At 36.6% G+C, this 17,768-nt stretch overlaps 1 long non-coding RNA gene across 2 annotated transcripts in view; it reads right to left on the bottom strand.

The window, feature by feature from the left end:
- Nucleotides 1-9,348: 9,348 nt before the first annotated feature.
- Nucleotides 9,349-17,768, bottom strand: part of LOC131423746 (uncharacterized) — a 52,539-nt gene continuing 44,119 nt past the window's right edge. For both annotated transcript variants that reach the window (XR_009225709.1, XR_009225710.1), the window contains one exon: nt 9,349-10,199. This is a non-coding gene — a long non-coding RNA (uncharacterized LOC131423746). The remainder of the gene's footprint in view (nt 10,200-17,768) is intronic.

Below are 17,768 nucleotides of genomic sequence, written 5' to 3'. Positions count from 1 at the left end.
TTTGTTCATGGAGTAGTCTGGTTCTATGATCAATGCTGTCTCCTCTCAGCTGAAGTCCCAATTAAACCCTTGCCTGTGTGCTCCCAAAACTTGGCTCAGTTTTGTTTCTGCCATCACTGAATCAGAAGTTTCCATCTCTGTTAATGTTTTCATAGAGTGGATCATTTATTAAATAGAAAACTAAAAAGTTTGAAACCCATTTTGATTAACAGCAATATTTAATGAACTATTCTTTGTGACAATCAGTGGGAAATTTTTTTTGATTCCCTGTCTTAAAATAAAAGCTGTAACCAGATTGCAAAATGACCCTCAAGTTCTTGATCTGTTTAAGATTTTTTATTCTAAATTTTCACATTTATCAGAATTGTTGGTTTATAATTCATTATTTCACATTCAAGTAACCACAAAAGAAAAAAGTATTCAACCTCGATGTGGATAGTCAGGGAAATCCTGTTGATGTTCCATGATGTACTTTCACTTGACCCTTTCACCTATCCCATTTGTAGCCATTATCTTGACTAAGAACTCAGGTCACACTTCTTGGAGAGCATGAGGTTGATTTCGCTGATCTTCCATCTTTCCTAATTTATTCATCTATTCTGTGGCGTGAATTGTACAAAATGTAGAAGTTATGTTACAGAATTGTACCCTCAAAATGGTAAGGTTTTATGGTAAATGTTATATGTATGTTTGCCATAACAACAACAACAAGATTAGAAGAAAAATCATGGGGTTTATATTAACCAAGACTGTGTTTAAGTCTAAAGAACTTAAAAGTAAAGGATTTATTTATTTTTCCCTTAAAAATATCACTAAACCTTATATTGTTTGGATTGCTTTACATGTATACATTGTTTCCTTAACTAGTTTGATAATAAATTTCCTGAAAGCTTGAACCACATCTCAACTTCTTCTAAGTCTCTCTCAAGACTTATAACAGTACTGTAACACAAAAGGTCATCAACCAATACTTTTCAATTGATTAAGAAGGATTTCCATGTTGAACGCACCTCAATTTGATGCTTCCCTTAAAATTTTTAAATAAATATGGGGAAGACATCTTCGTGGAATGTCACAAAATTTCATTGCATTTTGTCTCAAAACTCTCCATTAGCTGGGCATAGTGGTACACACATGTAATCCTGTCAGGAGGCGGAGACAGGAGGATCATGAATTCAAAGCCAGCCTCGGCAATGGAGAGGCACTAAGCAAATCAGTGAGACCCTGTCTCTAAATAAAATACAAAATAGGGCTGGGTATGTGACTCAGTGGTCAAGTGCCCCTGAGTTCAAGTGGTCAAGTGCCCCTGGTATCCCTCCCCCAAAAGAACTTCTCCATTAGTACTGCTTAATCACTTTATTTTTTAATAAATTTTGGGGGTACCAGGGATTGAACTCTGGAGCCCTCAACCACTGAGTCAAATCGCTAGCCCTATTTTGTATTTTATTTAGAGACAGGGTTTCATTAAGTTGCTTAGTGCCTTGCTTTTGCTGAGGCTGGCTTTGAACTCACGATCCTCCTGCTTCAGCCTCCCAAGCCGCCAGGATTACAGGCATGCATCACCATGCCCAGCTTAATAACTTTATTTTTTATCTATCATTATCCTTTCTATCTGTAAGGAGATTGCACATAATAAAAAATGGAGTACCTCTGGGGTTGAGGCTCAGCAGTAGAACACTTGCCTCATGTGAGGCACTGGGTTCAATCCTCAGCACAACATAAAATAAATAGACAGAAATAAAGATATTCGTCCATTTACAGCTAAAAAAAATATATATTAACTTTTTTTTTTTAATGGAGAACACCCACTCGTCGTAAACAGAAATTTTCAGTAACTCACTCTGATACCTTGGACAGCGCCTAGGCGTGTCGTATAATTCAACACTCATTCAATTGCCTGAGTGGGATATTTGATTAAGTGAGCCCTCAGAAAGCAAGCATCCAAGAAAAGAGGAGTGGGTAGGGATGGAAGCAGCACGACAGACAGGAGAACAGTGATACTCAATTAGTGCATTAGTGCACTTCTGAAACCCCTGGGGCATCACTTGGAAGCCTTAGGTTTCCTGTCTCCTTGCATATCATGGGAGACTGGGGGCTCCCTAGAGTCTACATCAGCCAGTTGATGGCAGGACATCTGGAGCATGTCTGCAGGTGGTGAGTTGTCCCTAACTGACAAGGGAAGAGGGAGTCAGGGCCAGCTCCAGCCCACATGGCTCTGAGGTAGATAAGCTGCTCTCCCTCCAACATGCTCTGTGAAAGGCCCTTCAGTTCAGCGAGGGCAGGATCAATGTCTGTCACCCTTCCCTCTCCAAAGGGAATGTTAAGAAGCTGACATTTATCAAAATGAACAAACACCTGCTGCCACTGAATCGTGCCCTAAATAAGGACATACAGGAGGACATCTAGAGAGTTTGTGATGAGAACCAGAGGCTATCCATACTGAGGGCCTCGAAAGGCAAGCTTTCATTCATACCATGCACAGAATTTATCACAATCAGTTTGACCCCTGCAGGGAGGGAATCCTTGTCTCCTTGCTCTTACTTTGGAGAGATGGAGATTAGAAAAAAGGCTCAGATTTCTTCTTGAGGTATGCCCCAGAGTCTCAGCCTCTTGTTTCTGATTTCTCATATACAGCAATTCATTTATATTCCACTGGGCTTGTGAACATAAAATTCATCTCTGTGTGGGTGGAAGTAGCCCCAACTTACTTCCGTGCTGTTCACAGAGTTATTTTCATTATTGGTACATTATGTGCTATCTGTGTAACTCACTGTACTTTGAGAAACAAATGTTGGACTCCAGAGGGGTAAAATCCAGTTTAATTGCCTTAACTCTCTTCTTGCCAACAGAGTAGGCATTGTTCTCCATCATCGTTCATCAAATGCCGGCATCCCTAGACTTGGATCTTCTGTACCTTTAATAATAATTCTGATGTGAAAATAATAATACTGACATGGATTTTAGAATTGTGCTCTGTGTTCTTCATTACTGTCACACAAATACAAATTGATAAATTCGCATGTGCCATGTCCCCTGCTGAAAAACTTGGACACCATGCAAGATCTTTTTTATTTTTTCCCCTTTTGGTAATGGGGATTGAACTCTGTGCCTCACACATGCTTAGAGCTCTACTACTGAGCTATACCCCCAGTTCCTTATTATTATTATTATTATCATTATCATTATTATTATTATTAAGGGATGGGGGCCCTTAATAATAACTATGTTGCTCAGGCTGACTTCAAACTCTTGGGCTCAAACAATCCTTCTGCCTCAGGCTCCTGAATAGCCAGGACTACAGATATACCACCACGCCCAGCCACCATGCAAGATCTTGAACACAATTTCAGTTGTTTACTGGTAGGGATTTAGTCTGGTTGGCTGGAGAGAGAGCTAACACGTATTGAATGTTTTCCCTGAGGTAGACATTTTCACATGTCTTATTTCATTAACAATGCCCACAATAGCTCTTGAAGGTAAGTCTTCCTAACCTTATCAATGGGTGAGAAAAAGGAGACACTGAGAAGTGAAATCACTTGTCAACAGTCATGAAGCTAACTAGCAAGCCAGGTTTCACATGCAGGACTGTCAATTCCCAGGTCCATGTCCTTTTTGCTCAGCTGTGCCACATCTCCTAGTATGTGCAGGACCCATGGGACTAGTGCTGAGAAGCATCAGTTGGAGGGTAGTAAAAGAAGACATCAAGTGGACCCTACTCAGAACATCATAAATGCATGTTGTTGTGTCCTACATGGAACATTGCCGCACCTGCAGAAAGAAGCTCCTTTTCATCAAACCCTGCTGGAGGCAGCTGAGGCATATCTGGATCATTACTTCTCTTTCTTTTTTTTCCCCTTCCAGTGCTAGGGATTAAACCCAGGACCTTGTGCATGATTTACCACTGAGCTAAACCTCCAGTTCCTACACATTCTATCATGGTTCTCAAGCACTTTTAGGCCCTTAAATTACTCTGTAACCTTTGACTAGTTTTCCTACTTTCAGAAATAACAGGATATACCTGAGAAGGCTGCAAAAGCCCCTCTCCTTAAGGCCAAGGTCTCAGGGACTAGGGATATCGCTCAGAGACAGAGCACTTGCCTAGCATTCATAAGGCCTCAGATTCAATCCACAGTGTCAAAAATAAAGGACAAATAATAATGTCAGAGATGAGCGATATCAGCCTCTACTAGCTCTAGAGCCACATGTTGAGGTTCAAATATAGGCTACTTCCTGGTTAATCTTGAGGAAATTGCTTCTCCTTTCTGTGTCTTGGTCTCCCTATCTGCAAAACTGGAGAATATAACAGTACATATTTCAGAGGGTTGTGATGGGGATTTCAGGAGTTAGCGTTTGTACAGCATTTAAATGACACTTGACCTTTTTAGTCACTGCTGCTTTAGAGACAGATTTTCTCCTTGCCCCTGTGGCAATGATCCTGGGCAAGATTTCTTCACTTTCTTTATAATCATAGAATGGCTGACCAGGAGTCCTTATGAGGATTTAGACTTACTGGGCTAGGGGGATGCAGTTTTTGTTTTCTTTATGCACTTGAAACAGGCCTGGGTTCTTTCATTTGTATCCATGGGTTAATTTCTCCTTTTAGACTTCAGTGATTGGGGAAGGCAAAGGCACAGTTTCTAGAGCCTTGTGCTGGTTATGCTTTTTGAGAATAGAACCTATGACACATCTTTCCCATTGGCGTTTCTCTGGCATCTGTACTTCATTCCATTTTGCTCTGTTTAACAGTTTCTGTAGTGTAGTCACTATTATGTTTACCTAACACCCCATCTCACAGGCTATGAATGTGTTCTAGGCCCTATAATTGTTTCAGAGGATCCCCAAGAATCACTGAAACAAAGGCTCTCGGCCTCAAGGACCTTCAAGCTCATATTGTTTTGTTAGTTCTCCAATTCCTTTGCATCTACAAGAACCAACCTAAGGATTTCTTGCCTTTTTCATGGTAGTACCCTGGCATCCATGTATATACTCAGATGAGTTTACTCAAGTTGGCAATGTTTATTATGTCATGATACCTCAGTGTATCTGCAGTTAATAAACACCCCTTGACTGGAGATATAGCTCAGTAATAGAGCCCATGCTTAGCATGCAAGAGGCCCCAGGTTCAATTAGCAGCATCAAAACCAGAACCAAACAAAAAACAAAACAAAAAAAAAACACATGTTGAGTACATCCTAAGACCATTTTTGTTTTGTTTTTGAGTTATTTTAAAAATTTTTTTAGATGTTGATGGACCTCTATTTTATTGATTTATTCTTTTTTAATTTTTTTTCTTAGTTACACATGACAGTACAATGATCTTGACAATTCATACATTTGTGATTTATTCTTATGTGGTACTGAGAATCAAACCCAGTGCCTCACACATGCTAGGCAAGTGCTGTACCACTGAGCCACAACCCCAGTCCCAAGACCATTGTTTTTAATGTCTCTTTCCCTCTCCCTTTCCACAAATAGAAATGGTTTTGAAAATGTGTGATGAGATATTTCTTTAAAATCTTGCCCACCGTTTAAGGAACATTGGCCCAACTTTAGGAGAAAAGCATTATTCTCAGCACTGGAGAAAATGCCAAGAACAAAGCCGAAGAGTCCTCTGCTCTTATAAAATGTGCATTTTAGGGGAGGGAACAGTCAATAAACAGGTGATATTTGTGCTGAGGGGTATAGAGAAAAAGGAGGAGGATCAGACAGGAGGGAGCAACAGTAGGGTGGTACGCTAGAGAATAATATTGGGAAGATAGCAGCCTGGGGGCTATTTGAAACTGAACACATGGGAACATGCTTTTTGAAACAGTGATTTTGACACCTCAATCGGGGAAAGAACCAGCACTTGAGTTAGGAGAAGGCTATAGAACAGAACAAACAGTACGTGCAAAGTCCCTTGGGCAGAAAAGGAGCATAATATTCAAGCCAGAGAAAAGCACTCCCGGGTGAGTGGACTCAGGAGGACAGTGGTACTGCACACAGTTGGGGATGTGGACAGCTGTCAGAGCAGGCAATGTCTTGGGGGCTGTCATAAGGAGTTTTCATTTGGTTATGAAAACATGTCTAGCACATTAGTACCTTCAAATGCCGGCTAGACACTGCACAAAGATGCCTTCTTACTTTCCTATGGCAGATACCTCCTCCAACTTTAACCATTGGCTACTCCAGAATTTTCCAACCATTTTAAAGTAAAGCAGAAAAAGTAGAGGAAGGAAGCAAGTTTTAAAGAAACTGCCAAAGCTAAATGGAAAGGGAAAAAAATAAATCTTTAGTTCCGGTGCTCCTATTTTTAAAAGTGTGGTGGCTCTCATCTGGTCTGTTACAGAGACAAAGATTTGTCAGTGAACAGCAAATTAAGTTCCTCTGAGTAATGATTTTAATTGTTTTAACATGAATTATTGGTATCAGAGAAAAGTTTATATGTTGGGGATGCATTCAAACTCAGACAAAGCTTATCAATTCTGTCATATAAATAGCATAGCTTTTCCTTGTCCAATGATCTGAACTTATGTGGAAATAAAGCTAGGGAAACTAATTTTTCTGTTATGTGCTAAAAAATCAGAGCCCAGTATTAAGCAAAGCCTGGGGAAAGGGGTAGCATAAATTCCTTAAATGAACTAGATGTTAAATGAGACTTCAGATAACTGTTCCGTATAATCTGTTAGCTTAGACATTAAATGTTATTGACTCATTTTAAAAGAGTATCAATTTCTTCTAAAATGTGGTCCAAACTGTTATTTTAAATAGCTGATGGAAGAGTATTTGGAAAATTAATGCCATTTAGTTTAAGGTCTTCCCTTTTATTGTTTGTTTTAATTTATCTAAAGACTCCACTGTGGTTTTTATAGCAGTCAAAAAGAAAAGAATACAAAAAACCTTCTATGGGAAGATCTCACGAGAATAATGACCTTCCCCACCACAGTGAAGAGGAAGAAGAGAACCCCTTTGATATAGTAATAAGAACTTTCTTTTGGGCAAATTTAATTAAATGTCAAAATGTTAATAAACCATTTGTCGGTGCACTTTTTAATTACTTTGAAAGTAATACACTCCCCCAAGTTCATTTTTCAGATGAGAAAGTTGAGAATCATGATTTACAAAATAATCTCTAGAACAATGCTCTTTACAGTCTCTAGCTAGGAAGAAATCATCTCGCCATTTCCTCTTATAAAACTAATGTTAATCCTTCCAAGTCTTTGAAGCCAGGAAGTACCAATCTCCCCAAATTTCCAGAATAAAATCATTTTCTAACAGTTCCTCTCAGAATGGGCTCCAAATTGCAAAACTTAAAAAAAAAATACAGCATACATTGCTTCTCTGTATTTATATCTTCTGTATTTACATCAGAAGTGAATTTTAATTTAAGAAGCACAGCAACTTGTATTTTAAGAACAAATTAGCCTCATTAGCTAGTACAAAATGCTGCTCCTCCAGCTATGGTTCTGAGATTTTTTTTTAAATTACATTTATCTTTCTTTTGCTACCAGAAGTCAACTGTCAGATTAAATGACAGCCACCAGCCACCCACAGAGATACTATGGCAGATCAATTGTTGCATTTGGTCACTGCCTTTGCAGATATCAGAGGCACCAAAAAGGAAGGAAAGCCCAAGATACCCGAAACAAGCATTTGTATAGGAAATATGCTAAAACCAAATATTAAAAAATATGGCCACTTCTGAGAGGAACTTTGTAGAGAAAAAGGCATCCAGGAAGATTTCTGAAGTTTTGGTAGATGGCAGTTCCATTTAATTTTTCAGTGTCCAAGGGTCACGGTCAGTGCAAACCTAATAGCTTTGGAATGAAAAGTATGGTAACAATGTAAACTCGTATTTTCCAGCCATGACCTTCCTTTTTCCTTTCACTCCCCTCAAGAGATACTTTAATCATCTCCTGGTTTTATTCTCAAGAAGTTTTCTTTCTTATAAATTTTGGTCCTCCAATTTAAACTCCAGTACATGCTTTTATTGTAAATTATACTTTAAGAATTCTTGGGTAGTATAATAGGCAAAAAAAAAATCAGGACAATACTCTTAAATTTAAATGCTCCCATTCTTGTTACTCTTTTTTTTTTTCTTTTGCCAAATCACACAGTCCATTTTTCTCATAAATCAGCCCATATACACTAATCACTTTTGTTGCTTTATGCTGATTTCCCTCTAGCTCCTCTATATCTGTCTGCTCCCAAGATACGCAGACCTGAACACAATATTCCAGGTGTGTTTTTGCCAAATTCACTAAATTACTCTACCCCTCTCCCATGATGTGATGTCTCCACACTTACAGTCCCAATTCACATTAGCTTCCATGGCATATTGCAAACACATCTAATTTGTTGTCCCCTCTCCCCCTGGTTTTTCCGGCATTACTATTTTCTGGATTTTCCATTCTTGCTGCTAACTTTTGCAGCTCCCTCCCCACCCCTCCCCAGAGCACTGGAGTTATACCTGTCTGATTTAATTCTCATATCATTTGATTCTTTCCATATTTTTAACCTCAGAAAACCTGTATAGCACTTCTCTTTATTCACTGGTGTGTTTCCAGAGCTTCCTGATTTAATTTCATCTGAAAATCTAATTAACATGCTGTTTACTACATTTTTTTTCCAGGTTACAAATGGACATGCTCAGGGAAAAATATAACACTAACAGGGATTCCCGGGGCCCTTCTCAGTGCCTGTCCTACTAGGATAGCCTCAGAAAGTGCAATTAACTTTCTCCAGCTCAGGGGATGGCTGTTTCAGCCACTTTACACCATTTTGATGGACAGCTGTGTCTCTCCTCTAATCAGCCAATTTGGAGATAGAACAATTACAAAAGACAGCAATTATTGAATGCAGTCTGTCATTGTAAAGATGGAGATTGAGAAGAGGAAGAGGAAAGAAGAAATGGCTCAAATTTAGAGTCAGATGATAAAAAGGAAATCAACTTTATTGAGGGAGTGGACCCAAAGAGGGGGTGATAAAAAGCAAAGAGAGTTCTAGATTCAAGGAGGTCAAAATGCAAGATAGCTTCTCAATGTTCAATTCATCAAAGATTGTTTTTGTAAATTTTGTTATTCTTAAAGATTCCCGAGTTTCTTCAAATCACACTCTGATAGCTAAACATTTAAGATTTTTTTCCTTATAACTCTGATTTTGTTGTTGTCATCATAATTAAAATACAATTCACTTTGTTTTTTGTTTTGTTCTGCTTTGTTTATCCCAGGGCTGGAGATGCAAACCAGGACCTCAGGCATGATAGGCGAGAGCTCTACCACTGAGCCACACCTCCAGCTCCACTTTGTTTTTTAAAGTGAATGAAATGACTGGAAAACCTTTTTTTTTATAATGATTATGAACCGTAGAACTTTGAAGAGTTTTTGTTTGTTTGTTTGTTTGTTTTCTAATCTGTTTATTTTGAGAGGGCTTAGTAATTTCAAGTTTTTAATTTTTCCCCATATCCACTTTCGCAATTGTCTCAAAAGCACCATATACTTTCTCCATATCCAGAAAAAAGGCCCCCAAATCAGATACTAATCAATGAGAAAATATTACTTCCCAATTTTAACAGTCATGGTTTTTACAAGATTAGGAAAACCTCTTAAGATAAACAATGCATATCTCTACTTACACATATTTAACCAGAATGATTTCTAATTAAATGTATTTTTTTATATTTCAGGAGAACATGAAAGACAGTATCAGGGTTTTTTTTTTTTTTTAATCAAATCTGTCAGAAGTCATGTTGAAAATTTGTGGAGCTTAATGTAGAAATCCTTTCCAACATAGGGTGTACAAACATTAGGAAGGAAAAAAAAAAAACTACAATAAAAATATGTCTTCCAGGGAAAACTTTCATATTTTGGTGGGAGAGAATCACATTAGCTAGCGAATCTTATGAATATTTTACAAAAGTGGTATACCTTGCCTCTCTCCAACTGTTTTTCTGTTCTCATAAATGAAACACAGAAAAGGAGAAGACGACATAAAATTCCAGCTTTCCTGTCAGTAAAATAAGGGAGTGGGGAGCTTTTAAAGATGGAGATATCTTAGAGAGACAAGAATAATAAAGGCAAACAAATGTCCTCTTTCAGATAAATGGGAAATAGACTGTGGAAATCTTCTGATACCAAAGCTTCCTGAAACCCTGAAGCAGGTGATATATTCTCAAACTGGAATCTTCCACAGTGCCTTGGACAGGCCCAGCTTCAGAGCATCTGTAGGAAAAAGTAAAGGTAAATGTTTTTTGTAGAACAAAATGAAGTAAGTCCAAATTGGATTGAGCATTGACCCTGATAACTGGATTTGTCTTTTATTGGTTATATGACCTTGCATAAGGTATTTGATTTCTCCCTCTCTGATCTCTCATCTGTTCAAATGTCTTTTCCCATCAGGTTATCATAATGATCAAATGAAATGATAAAATGAAACCTCAATCTTTGTACAAAAATAAGACATTTTTCCTAATTAAGATTTTTAAAAAATTTGAAATGTTTTATTGTTACAGAGATTGTCTATAGTTATTATCAATCATCACTGGAAAACATTCAATTTTGTGTTCCTTAATCCTAGTCCAGTGATATTACACCTTCATTTTCAAAGAAACACTAAGAATTTCAAATATTAAAATATTTTAAATAGCTATTAAACACTTAATTTCATAAACTTTTCATTTTATTTATTCAGCCATTATCTATTTCAACTAATCATTTTAGTGTATATTTTTCATAGGATTTCAAACTTGAATGTTTATTTTGGAGTTATTCTATCATTTAACCACTCCGAAATCTTTTGCTATATTTTCATGTATTCTGTTTTTTTTATTTGTTCTAATTAGTTATACATGACAGTAGAATACACTTACGCACTTTGATATACCATACATAAATGGAGTATAATTTCTCATTTTTCTGATTGTAATTGTTGCAGAATCACATTGGTCATGTAGTCATATGTACATAAGGTAATAATGTCTGTTTCATTCTACTATCCTTCCTATCTCCACACCCCCTCTCCTCCCTGCACTCCCCTCTATCTAATCTAAAGTAACTCTATTCCCCACTTACTGTGCATTAGCATCTGCATGTCATGTATTCTATTTATTTACCAAGGATTTGAAGTAAAAATCAAGTCAATGGAACAACTATCATATTGAAATGATTATATCAATGAATAGTTGACCTAAATTTTTTTTTTTTTTTTTTTTTTTTTTTTGCAAATATAGCTGAAATTAACCAGACTACAGATATTCACTCTGAGTCCTGCAATTGCTAACTGATCTTCGGTACTCTAATCTATTATTCATCAGTCAACCTGCAAATGGCCTGTGCACTTGGACACACAAAGCATGTTATTATGTAGACTTAGTCTCCAAGGATATATAGATAAGAACAGTGTATGTAAAACATGTTATAAGAAACTCCAGGAGTGTGTGTGTGTGTCCTTAAAGTTAATTTTTCCATTGGCTGTTTGCTAATAAAGTATATATCAAAGAATATTTGTTTATAATGAAAACAAATTAGTTAAATTCATTTAGCCAAGAGGATACCTAAAATAATCTATATATATCTCAGTAAAAAGATATTGAGATAAAATTAGCAATATCCATATATGGAAAGAAGCTTGAGAATAGATGAATATAGTCTTCAAAATCAAGAATATATACCATTTGAACTCACTGAAAATTTTCAATGTCAATAAAAATGGAATAATCAAATAGTTTGTGTCCCATAAAGTGATGCAATAGGAAGTATACAGCACCAACTACACAGTGTTCTTATCTAAAAATTGGACCTGAAACTAATCAAGTCTAGAGATGTAGATAAGAGTTACAGGAGATTCAGTGGACAGAGGACCAGGCTATAAATATCTTTATAAGCAAACTGTTGGCCAATAGAATGTAAGACAGTGTATGGACAAATGACCTGGTTTATCTAACCAATAAAATGAAAAAAGTCAATTAATAAAACTAAGAAACATAATCAGAACTTTGTTTGGGTTCTGATTTGAACAAACCAACTATAAAAACCACCTCTGAGATAAGCAGGAGAACCCAGAGATGGATTAGGAATGAGTTCATGTTGAAGGAACACACGACTGCTATTTTGGGTTATTGTAGTTTTGAAAAGTTGCCCTTGTTGGTTAGGAATGAATATTGTATTAGTATTTCAGGGTGACATGACATTTTGAATATTCTTTAAATACTCTAGGAAAGGTGGAGAAAGTGGGGGAAAGATGAAACAAAATTAGCAAAATGTAAGTAATTATTAAACGAGGTAATAAGTACCTGAGTCAACACCCTATCTACTTCTTTTATATGTTTTATATATTTTTTTCAAACTGAAACATTTTTAAAAGAGAAGATGTATTCACACTGTATTTGTATCAGCACAATAGTTTTGGAGAATAGATAGTAGCTAAAATCTTGATTTGTTTGCAAGTTCTAAATCATAGATCACCAATAATAAACTTGAGTATAAGCTACAATGAAACAAGAGTAAAATAACCTCCTTGTAGGACTACTCTGATTCCATTAAATGAATATTTATATATACCCATCTAGTATTTACCTGTATCTCCTTCCCTCCTTTCCCACTTCCAATGAGAGTGGCTCACTTTATTGCTGAGTCATTGCATCTTTTGTGTGTTCATGTGGGTGTGGTGCTGGGGATTAGACCCAGGGCACCATGCATGTTGTGCTCTACTACTGGCCTACACCCCCAGCCCCTGTCATTGAATCTTGATCATTGTCACACAGTCTCCCATGGTGAAGCAAGGAATGGAAAACATTACCTTCACACAAAGGAGCTCATTGATAACACACCTTGGTGCTATACCCACTGCATGAGCTAATGTGCATGACTCCAAAGAGGAGCTAGGGCTGGGATTTTAGGGACTGTGGCTAATACATCAGGAGAATGTGGGAAAGATAGAAGGAGATGATGTCTGAATATCCAATTTTCTCAAGTTCTGAAATTAATGTATAAATTTCCCTTGGATTTTTGTTTTGCACTTTTAAATGGTTTTATTTCAGATGGTTATACTTTATTTTTGTTCGCTACCTCTCCAACATAACAGATATACATAACATTTTTTTTTTGAGCCCAGGAAAAATATGTATCCCAAGTTACCATGTGGAGATGAGAAGCTGCTCCACATGAAAGAACCCCGCTCACACCCTACCCCCATAAATCCCAGCTCACATAGCTCTTCAAAGCCCTCCAGGGACAGCGGAGAGGCATAATGTGGAGCAACTGTTTGAAGGGTGGAATAAAAGCACATCCTGATGTCTTGGAGCTAAGAGAAGGAAAAGGATATTTACATAAGATGAGATGCCAATAAATTGGAAAGTTCAATGTGCTTAGAAATAGACAGTGGCTGGGACAATGATGGAGGAATCAAATTGCTGCAGCAGATTGCATCTTTCATGTTTAATTTTCATTTAATTCCTAAAGAAGGCAGAGGCTCAAAGGAATGATTCACCCTCATCCTTACCCTTCAGAAAAACTTTTGCCGACCTCTCAAATGCCAAAACCTGGAAATACCCTTCTTTGTTAGACCCCCGAATTGATCATTTTTCATAAAGTACTTATTGATTAGAAGCAATGTTCATCTGAGTCTCAGCCATGAAGTGGTGTTTCAACCAAGTGAAGATGGACATTTCCAGCCTGTTCCTGTGAACTGACCCATCTGTCATCATCTTTGTGCCCAGAGGGAACAGTAAGCCTTCTTGCCTCCTCCTCCGTCTCTTACTTGCTCTATGTTGCAAAAATATAGTTAACACATTAATGTATTTTATCTGTTTTAAGCAGAAACATTTTTGTGAGCTCAGTTAAAAAAATAAAAGTTAAGTGATAGAACTAAAGTTCTGAATAACAAGAATAGTTTAGTCGGGTTCAACATGAGGTTATAACAAAATAGAAGTGACAAAGAAATTGAAATCAGATAAGTTTAAATGACTTTAAACTGTTGTTTTTATTAAATATAGGTAAGAATATGCAGGAAACAAAGACAGCAGGTTTTCAATGGTCATGGACTTGACATCTCCTAAGAAATCCTTAACCCTTATTGTAGTGGTTTCCCAAAAGTCTCAGCATACATATAAAACATTCACTGTTTTGCCTTGATTATGAATGGAAGCTGATTTATTATGCTTATTTTAGTTCATAATAAACTGGAAAACCTAGAGAATTTTGAATTTTCTTGGGAACATAAAATTGATAACATCCAACCAGTTTTTCCTTATCTATGATGTCCCTTGGGGGAAGGAAGACAGTTAAAATGTGTGTGTAAATTATTATATATTTTTTGTATGTGTAAAATTTGAGGCCTTAAGGAAGACTGAGGCCTGTTTTGTTTTGTTTATTCCCATTAGAAGATTATACATTAATACCAAGAGTGATTATTGATTTTTTAAAATTCTAAATATTAATATTTTTTAGACTGTAGGTTAATTTATTCAACAAGATTATGAGAACCCACTACGTTCAAGAGAATGTGCTTAAAAATTAAGAACCTAGGCCAGGCATGGTGATACAGGTCTATAATCCCAACTGCATGGGAGGTTGAAGCAGGAGGATCACAAGTTCAAAGCCAGCCTCAGCAACTTAGTGAGACTCTATCTCAAATAAAAAGTAAACAGGGGTGGTGATGTGACTTAGTGGTTAAAAAACCCTGGGTTAAAAAAAAAAAAAGTGCCAAGAAAAGAAAGAAAAAACTCAAAGGACTTTAAAAATTAAGATCCTATTACTTAATCCCTTGTGAAGTTTTTATTCTTTTACAATTAAATAGTAGTTTTTGGTTTCTTCATGATAAAAACATACTTTAGTTACAATCAAAACATAATAAGAAAATAATAATTTCTAGCCACTACCTAACAAGTTGCTTTGTTCTTTCAACTTTTCATCTGGTATTAACTGTCATTACCTAGAAGATTATATTATATTGTATTTTTAATTCACTCCCCAAATTAAAGCATTTTTAGATGAAATTGGAGCCAAGTCCCATTGGTATTTGAAAGTGGCAATATCATGATTTCTCCATATTTTATATTCCAGTATTTTTTCTCTTTTCCCAACCTGTTCTGTAGACAGGTTTCTAATTCTGTGCCATATCTTTGAGTGTGACTCTACAGAAATTTCATATAAATGAGAAATATTCACTATACATCAGAAACAAACAACCCTCTAATTTGATAACAAATAAATTTTGTTTAAATGCAAAGTGTACTTTCACTTCCAAAAATCTGACCTTTATTCCCCACAAAACTTCTATGGAGAAATCCCATTCATGAATTTTATCTATACCAGAACAAAAATATCTAATTGCCTCTTCTATGAAATCTGTATTTATCAATTATGACTTTCTCGGGGAAATTCTAATTTGCAAAAATGCTCTACATTCCAAGCTTTAACAGTTGGAGGTGGATGTCCTTAAGGATGGAGGGGAAAAAAGTTCTTTTTTAAATGGCACATTTACTAATTATAAAATGCTCTTATCTCTCTGCAGCCAAAGCCAAAATGAACATGTGCCTTGTACTAAGAAATCCCAGGATTGTCACAACTTGTGCCAGCTGTTGAGGTTATGACACCTGTGCCAGCATCGCCAGCTCTGCCCACTGTCATCTGTTCCAACTGTTCCATCTGCACTGTTTGTACCAATTCTCCCATTTCTGCATCTGTACCTTCTGCAGAAACGTTTCCAACAATGCCAGCTGTGTCATTGGTGCCAAATATGCCAGATGTTCTATTTGTCCACCCTGGGCCAAATCAATGCAGTTTTGTGCTCATTAGTTTTAGCTGGTAGATTCTATTTTACAATTTTTTGAGATGTATTTAGATTGAATCCAGGCAAAAATCCCTCATACAACAATATTACATCTATCTATCCATCTTTTTGCATCTTTATTTTTTTTTCTGCCAACATGAAGTTGGTCAGTGTTATTTTGATCATGTTAATCCTGGTGGTGATAACCTGTTTGATGTTAATTGTGGTAGAGGATTTCCTATAATGTAAAATATATGTTGCAAAAGCCATGGAACACAGCAAGATATTGCAAAGTAATTAGGAAAAAAATGAAACTTTGTTCTGATAAACAGAGAATGCTCAGAAATCAATATGGTGAGCCGATTAAAGTAATCTGTGGCATAATGTCCTATTAAACTGCCTGTTTATTGGTCTTTTAATGGACAGAGTTATACATGCAAATTAATGTTGATGTCACATACTACTATTTCCTGGGTTCTGGTCTAGAAAGTATTAACCAAAGGTACACATGAGTTACACATGGGTGTTAGGGTGAGCTCTATTGCATTTGTTGCTTCCTGGTAAAACTAAGCAAGCTCAGGATCTAGTTCTCTAGCTAAAATCTAGCTCTCTCTCCTCTCCCAAATGTCAATTCTGCTGGTGCCAACACAAACCATTCTTATTCACATGCTCTTCCAGCTTTAAAATTGAAAAAAGCAAAAAAAAAAAAAAAGTATTTTCATCCTCACAACCTCAATATTCTCCATCACCATGAATCAAACAATTATGCTTTTCTCTTTTATTTTTTCTCATTTGGGAAAGTCTTTTTAAGGAGCTCTGACACTTAATCTCTGAGTTTTACCCAAATTCTTTATTCTGAAATCATTTCAGACTTGGAAGATGAGCACAGTGCCTGTTATTTGAAAATCAGTGATTTACCAGGAATGCAAAATCCAGAGGACATGGAGGCTACCTCTTATTAATTTGCCCTGAATCATTTAACTTGTTCTTTCCAATGATGAAAGTTGTATCCACTCACTAAGGCTTGAAAGTGTTCATGGATAAAATTCTTTACAGTGGATAAAATGTCAGCTCACCATCACATCCAAAGATTTGCCATCAGCCTATACATGTGATGAGATACAGTGAGAAAATTTCTTGACAATTCCATCAGGTTTTCAAAACCTATACAAAAAACACTAAGTTTCTATAATGAATGAATCACCAAAGTACCCTGATTAATGAACTTATCTAAGGATAAAACTCCTGATGGTATCTTATGTTTCTGGGAAAGGATATACTGATATCTTTCTTATCAAGGGTCTGTGTGCTGAGCTGCCAGACCCCAGGGCAATGGTCCCAGAGCATGTCAGTTTTCCCGTATGGGGAGAACTCCTCCCTTCCACATACTCTTCCTTTATAGGGTCAGTGATTATTTCTCAATAAACCAAGTCCTTCACTTTTCCACCAGAGTCTTATCTATTTCTGATCCTTTCACTCTGAACCTTTTCCAAACCTAGATTGAATAAATATCGATTCATTAAAATGGTAGCTGTCTATCAAAATATGCCTAGCTTAGCGAAAGGGATGCAATCTGAGTCTGTTGACCTTACTTCTAGAAATGCTACAAACTTTTTTATTCTAATTCCCTATGTTGCAAAATGCCAGGAAGGAACATCCTTAATTAGGATTAAAATAGCTTTGTGACTAGTTGGGAGTGTACCCTGTACCTTCTCGGTACATCTTAATTAATATAACTTCTGCTCCCTGCTGACAAAGACGTTTCCGATGGTGTTTTAGCCCAACATCTTTACCGCCTTCATTGATGTGAGTCACTTGAATACTTGGAGGAATCCACAAACTTTACAGTTTCATATAAAATAAAGAATTGAGTGTTAGAATTGCCAGGTAGGCATACATAGCTGAGAATATTTACCCCTACCTATCTTGCTTTTTTAAATGTAATTTCTTAATATAATGACCATGAGAATCCTCATATTTGCAGACAGAGAATAGAAAAACACACATTTCAAGGTTTCGAT

This window comes from Marmota monax, unplaced genomic scaffold (genome assembly GCF_021218885.2).
Source record: "Marmota monax isolate L192 unplaced genomic scaffold, Marmota_monax_Labrador192_F-V1.1 WCK01_AAM20220418_F8-fsc00090, whole genome shotgun sequence".
Taxonomy (NCBI): domain Eukaryota; kingdom Metazoa; phylum Chordata; class Mammalia; order Rodentia; family Sciuridae; genus Marmota; species Marmota monax.
This window is presented reverse-complemented; position numbering and strand designations above follow the sequence as displayed.